The 11,286-nt window shown below is 34.1% G+C and overlaps 1 long non-coding RNA gene across 6 annotated transcripts; it reads left to right on the forward strand.

Annotated features, from left to right (window-relative positions):
* Positions 4,607-8,384, forward strand: LOC110271415. Of its 6 annotated transcripts, XR_002362127.1 has the most exons (4): positions 4,630-6,444; positions 7,290-7,396; positions 7,633-7,710; positions 7,968-8,081. It is a non-coding gene; the product is annotated as an uncharacterized LOC110271415 (long non-coding RNA). The 6 variants fall into 6 exon arrangements; XR_002362128.1 differs by having other exon boundaries at positions 4,607-7,515; XR_002362124.1 differs by having other exon boundaries at positions 4,611-6,444; positions 7,290-7,710.

Raw genomic sequence — 11,286 nt, forward strand, 5'->3', positions numbered from 1 at the left:
CTAAATCCTATTCCAGATGAATAGCCGTGCCGTGACAGGGTGCGTTGACCATTTTCACTGAGAGGATAAGATGAAACAATTGACAAGGGTGATGCCTCCAGACGATTAGCCGTGCCGTGACAGGGCATTTGGATCATTTTCCCGAGAGAAGACCGAAAGTAGCCATTGACAATGGTGATGTATCACATAAAGCCAGCCATGGAAAGGAGTAAGACTGATTGGATGAAGATAGCAGGAAAGCAGAGGTTCAGAGGAACGAAAGCATCTCTATTCGCTTATCTGAAATTCTCACCAATGATTTACATAAGTATTTCTATCCTTATTTTATTAATTATTTTCGAAAACCCCATTACTATTTTATATCCGCCTGACTGAGATTTACAAGGTGACTATAGCTTGCTTCATACCAACAATCTCCGTGGGATTCGACCCTTACTCACGTAAGGTATTACTTGGACGACCCAGTGCACTTGCTGGTTAGTTGTGCGAAGTTGTGAACCATGGTATTGGCATCATGTTTTTGGCGCCATTACCAGGGAAAGAAAGAGCGATGAATTTTACATAATCAAAGTGTAATCACAATTTCTGCGCACCAGCAGGCCAGTAGGAAAAAGGGATTTTTGACGCGTTTCATAGCTTTAAGATTTTGACAATTGAGGTAGGGGCACTTTCTTTAAACTTATTTTATTCTCAAGAATTGTTATAAATCGATATTGATGCAATTAATATACTTTTGATAATTATGTGAGCCTTATTGATTAAACTAAGTTGTTTTGGATAAATGATCGATTAAATCGGTTTCTGAATTCTGCTATAATGATTATTGAGCATTTGAACACGTATTGATAATCGAGGTTGAATTATTGTGATTTACTGGATTGGTTGTTTGAATTCTAGGTTTTTGTTGGTTTCGTTAAGTTGGGTTAGAATGGTGAAAGAGCAAAACCATTGGTTAAGAATTTCTTCTCGGTAAAAGAGAAATAACCTCGTTGCAAGTATAGTTTTCAACCGACAAGTAATGCTCAATCAAAGTTTAATTTGTTTGTCACGAGTGCAAACCAATAAAAATACCGAGAGTGTTAGATCTCGGGTCCTCTCTCAAAAGAATTGCAGTGAGGTATGCACATTATTGGTTATGGTATCCAAGAGGTGGTTTGCAAATAAGGGGGCAAGAAAATAAATGACAAGAAAATAAAGCAAACAACTAAAGAAAGCAATTAATAAAGAGAGAAATTCATGGCAAGGATTGAGAATATAGGCTTTCTATCCTAGTCATTAATTATCATACAATAATTAACAAGAGCTAATCCTATTTAGTCATCTCCAACATTGGAAGAATGTATAATGTTATCTTCACATGAGAGAAAGTCAAATAAGACTAATTAATCTCAATCCAAAAGTCCTAATCAACTCACTAATTGGATTAGCAAGAGATTAGAGTCGAAACAATATTAACTAATAACTCTAAATTACTAATATAAGTTGGGTATTAATGACTCAAGATTGCCTAATTTCTCTTTCCAAGACAAGAATGCTCAAAAATCTACTCTAACATCCAACCAAGCATTTTATCGAATACTTGGAAGGTATAAAAGGAAAGCATGGTAAATTGCAAGAATAATAAAATCTACAACTACTCAATACAAGAAATTAACAATAACACTCAATTAAGCAACAATAAACAAAGAAACATCAAAATTGCATTAAAGGAAATCCAAATCCAACAAGAGTTCATCAACATAAAAAGAGGCATCAAGGGGAAATTAACAACATAAACTAAGAGAACAAAGATATAGAAACAAGAAATTATAAAAAAAACAAGATGCGAACAAGAAATTAAACCTAAATCTAAGAGGAAAATTAACCTAAGAATCCTAATTCTAGAGAGAAGACGGAGCTTCTCTCTCTAGAACTAACCTAAGGCATGTTTCCTACCCTAACTAATTGCTCCCCCCTTGACCCATCTTGAGTTCTGCATCAAATAGTCTTAGGAATGAGTTGGATTTGAGCTTGGGCAGCTCAGCAATCTCCTCCAGCGTATTCACTTTAATGAGGTCATGCGCTGCTTGTGATGCGTACGCATGGGTCACGTGTACGCGTCGTCTAGCTTTTTCTTATCACGCATACGCGTCATGTCACACGTACGTGTTGCCTTCGACGATGCACCTCTTCATGTGTGCGTGTCTGTCACGCGTGCGCGTCGCTCTGAATACTCCAAATGCTCATTTCTTCATGAAATCTCCACTTTGTATGCTTTTTTTTCACTTCTTCCATCCAATCCTTGCCTTAGGAATCTGAAATCACTCAACAAACATATCAAGGCCTCAAATAGAATTAAAGTGAATTAAATTTAGCAAATTAAAGGCCTAAAAAGCATGTTTTTACTCTTAAGCACAAATTTAGGGAGAATTGCGAAACCATATTATTTCATTGAATAAGTGTGAGATAAGTTGATAAAATCTCCTAAATTAAGCACAAGATAAACCACAAAATTGGGGTTTATCAAATGGTTAAGATAATGATTTAATTGGAAATGATTTAGATGACCGAGAGATGTTTGGTTTGGTTGTTGGGACCCTTGAAGGGTGGCAAAGACCGTATTTTAGAGGAGATGCTGCCAAAATTTTTATAAAAATTCGAGACTTGGTTTGAAGTATTATTTAGAAAAATTTGGATTCAAGAATTATATTATTTGATTTTGATTTATGAAGAAAAGAAATGAATTATGTTTTGGGTTTGAAATAAAGGATTTTCTTTTGAGGAGTTTGGTGAATTTATAATATTTGAATTCCATTGGTAAAGAGAGATGATTTTGAGTCTTTGAAAAGTTAGTACACTTAAGAAAAAGTTTCATTTGATTACTTTTAATTTATGAAAGGGTTATGTTTTGAAAAGTATTTAGTAATTTAAAATAAATATTTTCTTGAGTCTTTTGAAAGAGAATTAAACTAGAAAATGGTTTTGAAATTGATTTGGGGGTTTTTGAATGAGTAAATATGAGTTTATGAAAGAGGAACGGGTTTAAAGTGACATCGTTTTGAAGGTTTCCGAAAATGTTATAAAAATTTGGATTTTGGTTTTAAAGGAAAATGATTTGAGGAAAAGTGATTCTTGGTTATGTTTAATTATGATTGAGCTATGAAGAGAATGATTTTGAAAATGATTTACTTGCAGTGGAGTGATTCCACTTGCTGCAATTGAGTGATTCTACTTGCTTATGAATTGTAGTGGAGTGATTCCACTTGCCGCAGCAGAGTGGTTCTGTTTGCCATTATTTGTAGTAGAGTGATTCCAATTGTCGCAGCAGAGTGATTCTGTTTGCTATTACTTGCAATGGAGTGATTCCACTTACCGCAGCGGAATAATTTTGTTTGCAAGATATACCTCTCTGGGTAGATGTAGTGGAGTGATTTCACTTGCTCCGGACATGTTGGATTTGGCTGTATAACTGACAGATGAGCTCATTGCCATAGGGCAGGCATGCATCATTTGCATTTGTGTGTATTGCTTAGGTGTGCATCTTGGATTTGGCTTGTCTATTTGAATAATTGTATCTATATGCTAATTGAACTAATTGATGTAGCTATTCTCTCTGATTGTGTATTCCTTGTATTGTTTTTATTGTGTTTGAACAACTGAGAGATCCTTTATGCTGGCGCGGGTGATGCTGGAGGTTGTTCCTGATGTTGTACTGGCTATAATTGTTCTCTGATTGTATTTGCCTTGTATTGTTTGTTGCTGGTAATTGATTCTATTTTGAGATTGAGTTTTGATGGTGATTTGATTTGAGTTAGGCCGGAGGCCGAGTTGATTTGAGTTGAGCCGGAGGCCGTAATGAGTTTCGATTATATGTTGAGCAAGAGGTTGAAATTAATTATATTATGAGATATTAATTGAGTTTTCAAATTCTTTTAACTAAAGAAGTGAGCTTTGAATTTTTGGATAATTAATTATTAAAATTTTGAATAGATTCATAAGATGAACAATAATCACTGCAATCGAAATTAGTTTTATTTATACGTATCCTCTTTTGACAAATCTTAAAAACCCTCTACTAAGAACCAGCAAGGACGATGTTCTCACCCCCTACAGACTTCTCTTTTCAGGAGACGGATGAAGAAGCTTGTAAACAGACCTTACGTTTTTGCTTACACAATATTGTTGTATTAGCTTAGTTATTACTTTTTCCTTGCCTTTGTTATTATTATATATTTGTAAGAGGGATAGGAATCCTAATTTGTATTGATATGCATGTATGTATATTTGTAAGTTACGTATATTTGTATATATATGAGGATTGTGATTGATTTTAGTTATATATGCATATTTGATTGAAATAAAAGGTATTTTTGGTTTTTCTTTTTAAAGAAAATAGCAATATGGTTTTAAGCTAAAGGCTCATATCTTATTATTAAATATATATGGAAGTCGTCGTAACATTCTCACTATCAGAGTGGCGCAGCCGGAAGCGTGACATTCTAACAGTAAGCGTGTTACAATGTTGCATATGAGATTGTGATTAGTATTGTTGCATATGAGAAAGTGAGGATGATGTCAATGACGAACTCTAATTTCTTGCCATTGTTCATCTTCCACTAATTTGTCATTCAACTCCTCACTGTCGCTCATCCCCTCGTTGCATCTCATCTCCTTGCTACTGCAAGCAACACCGTTGTCACTGCCTTCAGTGAGCTTCTACGATGTGGCTTTGATTTGAAGATTTGTCAGCGTTTGTCTCATCACCATCGTTCATCTCTCGCCATCACAAAAAACACCATTGTCACTGCCTTCAATGAGCTTCTAGGATCTAGTTCTCAATCTAGCTCATCTCCTCGCCGCCGCAAGCAATGCCATTGTTGTTGCCTTCAGCGAGCTTCAACAATTTGGCTTCATATGAAGATTTGTCGTCGCTCATTTCACCGCCGTCACTTATCTCTACACCATCGCAGGCAACACCATTGTCACTGCCTTCTATGATCTAATTTTCAATCTAGCTCATCTCCTCACCTCGGCAAGTAACATCATTGTTGTTGCCTTTAGCAAGCTTCTACAATTTGGTTTTACCATCTATGTCACTGCTAATAGGTAATCTACTTAATCTTCTTTGATTTTTTCCTTCCTCTTCATACTTTTAGATCTAGTTCATGCTCTAGTAGGAAGAAATAAAGAATGTTGGTTCTTTTTTTTGTTATTGTGTATTTTAATTTTCATTGATCTTTGTGATGTTGTTGTTGTTAGCTTGTTACTGCTGCATTTTCTATTATGTTGTTGTTTTTTTGCTTCTGATTTTATTTAGTTCGAGACCTAATTTGTTCTATTAAACTGAGTAATCTCATAATTTGCATCATTTGTCCGAAATTAGTACAACACAACACTTTGCTTTCTCTTCAAAAAAAAGTCACGCCATTGTAAAGGAAATGATTAGGTTTGGAGCAACAGTGCACACGTATGCAAGGAATGAAGCTCAGCTCACTACGTCTCTCATCTAATGAAATAATTCTGGTTTTGAGGTTACTGGATCTGTTTGCGATGTCTCTGTTCCTCATTAGAGGGAGAAGCTGATGGACTCTATGTGTTCTTAATTCCAAGGGAAACTCAACATCCTTGTAAGCTCTCTTCTTTCTCTGCATTTTATCTGTTTGATATTATTCCCCAACTAACACTGTTGTGTATGTTTTGAATTCACATTAATTGATACTTCAATACCAGTATAGATAAACAATGTTTGGACAAACATTAGAAAACCAATGAGAGAACTCACTACTTCAGAGCTTTCCAGACTAATGGGATACATACGTGTAAACAAAGAGGAAAATATGTGTAGAGGTAAACGTATGTGCATAATTCGAGTTGATAAATTTTCAAATAATAATAGGAAAAAAAACTTTAATATTCTTAAAGTTGAAACTTTCAAGGTACACTATAATTTGAAGGTGCAGGAGGATGACTTTGTTGGTTTAGTTTGAACTATTGTTAGTTTCAGTCCTGGTCATATTGCTTGCTTGTTAAGTGTAGGATTAAACCACAGATTATGTATAGTAAATGAATATGTATAGGATTTGCTTTTTTATTATAATTTTCCTAATACTAATAGTAACAAAAATTAATAAATGACATAATAAACTAATAGATAAAGCATTCACAATGCACCATATTTGGTTGGCTTATGAGGATGTTTTTGAAAATATACTTTTGTATGTTATTGTTCTTTCCAAAATAGTTTGTAAAGAAGAATATAAATTGTAAGTGCGGCAGGGAATGTTCAAGGATGTTAATGTATAAAAAATTAATCATGATCTGGGGCATCCAACGAAATAGGACCAAGATGATCTGCAACTCTTGCGGTCATCTCCTTCGCTACATCTACAACAACGACCCTCCACTCACTTATACTCCCGGTCAGTTCCACATGGGTCCCGGCTAGGTTATACCTCGTGCCCCTAGGTACCACTTCAAGGCCAAAGCACTCACAATTCTTCAAGATCCCTCTTAAGTCTTTACTCTTCCACTACTTCTTGCTCTTACTCTTCTGATTATGATAACATTTTTGTATATTAAGCTTTCATTATAATTTATAAAAAAATTAATCATGATTTGTATATGATTTGCATTTTTTATTGTTGAATGATATGTTTAATTGGGAATTTCACAAGTTTGAGGTTTTAGAAGAGATGAGGGAGCTATGATTAAAGGCAAGGCGTTTCTGTTTTGAATACAATTCTACTGAATTTGGATTTTCTATTAAGATATTATTTACTAGTGAGAATATTATTTACTATTCATAGCAACATCTTTCCTTGCTAGTTCAAAGTTCAAAGTCCATGAATTTATTTTATTCTTGTTGAACTGGGACTGTACATTATTTATAAGTAGTATAAGCAGTATTTAGTTTCAATTCTTTATAATATATCTTGAGGACCTCTTTTTGAGTAATTTCATAAGTGGTTTTAGAAGCTATTATATATATATTGATGCAGCTCATGTGTATGTACAGTGATTGTTTTTTTTCAATGAAATTAAATCTTGTTCATTACTTTAATTCTTCTCTACTTTTTTATATAAAATGCAATGCTTTCTAGATGCAACTTACTATTGTTTTGATACTTTTAATATATATACTTTTGATAGTTTATTCTTCATTGTTGTGTGATTAGAATAAAATTGTGCAAGACTTAATTAGATTGTACTTTAGCCATTTAGTCCATTTCTAGATGCAACTTGCTATAAAATGGTGAATATTTGCTCTCTATGTAGTTCATTGTTGACCTCATTCTATTTTCTATTGACAGGAAGGTGTCCAGTAACTTGTTCTAGGTTTGTACATCATTGGTTGTGACTTGCTCGGTGTGAGGGTTTCAACGAGTTCATACGTCCATATACAACAGTTAGCTTTGAAGTAATTTGTATAAATGAATATATTTTGATATACACTATCTATTATTCTTCTATCTTTCAATTTATAAAGGAACATGTCTGAAGAGTATGGATTTCAGATCTGATTGGGGCGGTCAAATAGTATACATCTCTTTTGTTATCTAAATTAGTATATTTATATTTACTGTTGTTCTCTTTTTCATACTCTGATAAATTCTTTCTCCTCATCTGAATATCTATTTTGGGTGTTGTGATTAGGGGGTCATATCCGAGGTTCCTGAGATCATACTCAGATGTGTTAGTCGAGATGAGGCAACTTTAGCTGTAGCTCAGAAGGTACATTTTCTTGTGCAGAGAATTTAATGATCAATGAAGTTTACTAAATGTTTGTTGTAACTTGGTTGCTTTAGTAGACCCTTTTCTTGTTGCTTCTTGATTTTTTTCCCTATACCTTATACTGAAGTTCAGTTAGGACGCAGGTTGGTTTACTAGGTATCTTCTAATTAACATGATTTATTTATTTATAATTAAATAAGAATGAGAAATGTGGATGCCTCATTTTCAATCTTATTTCTTTATTATAACACATACAGGTATTGGAGATTCATCCTACTATTAAATAGCACAAAGGGAAGGCCCTTGATTTTTGGTTAGAGACAGAGGACAAGTTTGTTTTATTCTAATATATGAAAGTGAGTTTCTTATTATTGGGTACTTTGGTACATAATTATATATGCGATTATATAGTATATAGTATATAGTGTTTATTCAGTAGTGACTTTCTGTGGCTGTGTCTTACTTTATTCTTTTTTATTATGTTTTTAAATTATATTTTTGTTGTAGTAATTGGATCAAGAGAGTGAAATTCCATCGCCAAAAGAGTTAGGAAGTAGGTCTTCTAGAACGAGCAACAGAGTAGTGTGAAATATCATGGAGCTTTTATGTATTAAGAGTTATATGTTAAGATATTTATAGTTAAAAAATGATGTTATGTTTGTTACTTTGTATAGGAGGTATTACTTTTGATTTTCAATATTAAAAAATCATATATTATGTTCAATACTTTATTTATGAGTTACATAATATTTTGTTTATGAATTATGATTTTATTTTATTGTAAAATTTTAATAAAAAACTATTTGTTTAAAGCGATAAAAACAACCGTAAAAACTGTCTTTTTAAGCGATAAAAAAATGCCACATTTATCCGATAAAAACGTCGTTTTAACCAATAAAAATGCCTCTGTTAGGGTAAAATGGCGATTCAAAAATATCCTTTTAACTTGGTAAAAATGATGGTTCAAAAATACCATTTTAGCCAACCAAAAATGTCGTCTTAACCAACCAAAATGCCGCTTTGTCAAGGTAACAATGGCAGTTCATAAACGCCATTTTAACCAACCAAAAAATACAATTTTTACCCTAAAAATAACAGCGGTTTGAACCAGCCGTTTTAACCAACAAGAAAACGCCTTTATTTAGAAATAATGGCGGTTTGAATCGTTGTTTTAACCTATCCAAAAACTGCCATTTTAACCCAGGAAATTATGGCGATTTCAGAAAACTGTCGTAATAGAATGGCGTCCAGAATTTACGTCATTTTTTAAAACCGCCGTTCTTGGTAATAATGGCAGTTCAAACCACTGTAAATACAAAAAACTACCATTTTTACCAGATTTTTTTATAGTGTAGGCGATAATGTTTGTGCCCCTCCAATAGCGTCACCGCTACCACCAATAATGCCACTGCCACTAGCGCACATCTGATCTTGGTACACTGTCATCTATAGCTCCGTCCACTGAAGCTGCTCCAACTCCCGCCTTCACTCCAGCCTAAGATCATCTGTGTCTATCATGCGTGAGAGGATCACCTGATACCTTTCTTTGAACTCCTGCACCTGCTAAGCCTGTTGGTGAAGGCTCTGCGTGAGGAGCAGCACGTGCTCCTCAAATCGACGCCACCCTCGGGATTGACGGGTTGACTGGTGGTAGAGGCGGATGATTGTCTCAATGTGGATGTGCGGAGGTTGTCGGCGAAGAATGATTCCAGCCCACACACGTAATTCTTGTATGGCTCAGATGTGACCTCGCGCCAGTCCCCATCAGGATCGACGACTGATGCAGTGGAGTTGTTGCTGTTGTCTCTAGTACACTGAGATTGCTGGATTGCAGCCTCCAATATCTGCATGTAGGACTTCTGTATAACACATTTTATTATTAGGGTTGTAGTTAATTTAAAAATGGTATATCACATGATGTTTACTCACATAATGATCCATGCCCGCTGGTCAGCAAATCTCTCCTTGTTCTCCTTCAACGTGTGAGTGTACTTGAAAGTCTCTGCCATCATTTCCTCACGATCCAACGACTTAGACTATACATTTTGAAACCACATGTTACGTCAAGTAATAATGATAATATATTAATACTAAACGAATTTAATAACAAAATAAAACAAGTTACTTACTAGCCTGGCCTTTGTCTTCATGAAAGTCGTTGACCCATCGGTATACTTTGACGACCTGACTGATGCCCTGTTAACTCTGGACGTACAGTGCCTTTTTAATGTCCGAGCGGAGCCAAATGATGAGGTAATCGGAGTGCTCACGTATGTCCTCCAACATCTGCTGAAGCCGCCTAGCCATCCAATAGTGGAAGATCTTTCCGACCATGAGATCGTGAGTCTTGTCCCATATAAATTTCTCCTGCAAAAAGAACATTTAGCATGAGTTAATCAAAATTAAATACATAATTAAATAAAATAGAAGATATAAACTAAGATTTGAATATGTTGAGTTTTTACCGCCCACTTCTGAAGCCATCGCTCTCTTGTCTCAGCTAGGATCTTCTTGTAGCTCAGCAATGGGTGGTTGTACATACTTGATGACATTAGTACACTCTTGTGTACTTGCATTATTATTTGGCGCAAACTAATCAATGAGAAACTTAAGATTAGTAGTTTACTAAAAAATTATTTGAAGTCATCTATAAACTTGAATTATAGAAATTTCGGCAATCACTTAAATAGCAACATCTATCAACAATCAACAACAATGTTATTAAAACTGGACCGGACCGGCCAGTTCAACTGAAAAACTAGTGAATCGGACCCTCTACCGGTCCGGTCTGATGTTTGGACCACATGAGGTAGAAAACCGGTGTGAATTGGTCAAACCCGATGTGAACCGGTAAAAACTGGTCGAACTCAATAAAGACCGATCCGACCGAACCAGTTAGGATTTAAATTTTACCAAAATGTTAGAGATGGGATTCAAACTCCTCCCCTCTAGAAAATTAAAGCTATTCATAGCCACCAGGCTATGATGATTCTCATTAATATGCATGCAAATTATAATATATATACATATCTTTTATCAAATAATTTACTTCTATCTAATTTATTTTAAATTTAGTTATAAATTCACTTATTCTTAAATTAATTATATTTTTATTTAACAATAATTATAAACTCACTTATTTTTTTCTTTTCATAATTATATAATATCTATTAGTATTATTTTTTATTAAATACTTATAGTATATAATAGTGTAATGGATATAAACTAATTAATAAATTATTGAAATTTGAAAATAATAGTTATTTTAATATAAAAACAAAATAAAAATATTTATAATAGAGTAAAAATAACAAAATACTTATTGTTTTTAGTCCATATTATTTTAGAATAGCTTGATATTCTTAAAATATTAGTAAAAATATGTATTTTAAATTATAATTTTAAATTTTTGACTATTTTTATTTTTTATTTGCATAGTACCGAGTCAACCGGTTCAACCAGTGACCCACCGGTTGAACCAGTGACCCAGTGACCCAGTGACTTGACCGGTTCGATCACCGGGTCGGTTCTGACAACTATGATGGTAATTGTTGGGAATAAGCAATATGACTACAA

This window comes from Arachis ipaensis, chromosome B01, assembly GCF_000816755.2.
Source record: "Arachis ipaensis cultivar K30076 chromosome B01, Araip1.1, whole genome shotgun sequence".
Taxonomy (NCBI): domain Eukaryota; kingdom Viridiplantae; phylum Streptophyta; class Magnoliopsida; order Fabales; family Fabaceae; genus Arachis; species Arachis ipaensis.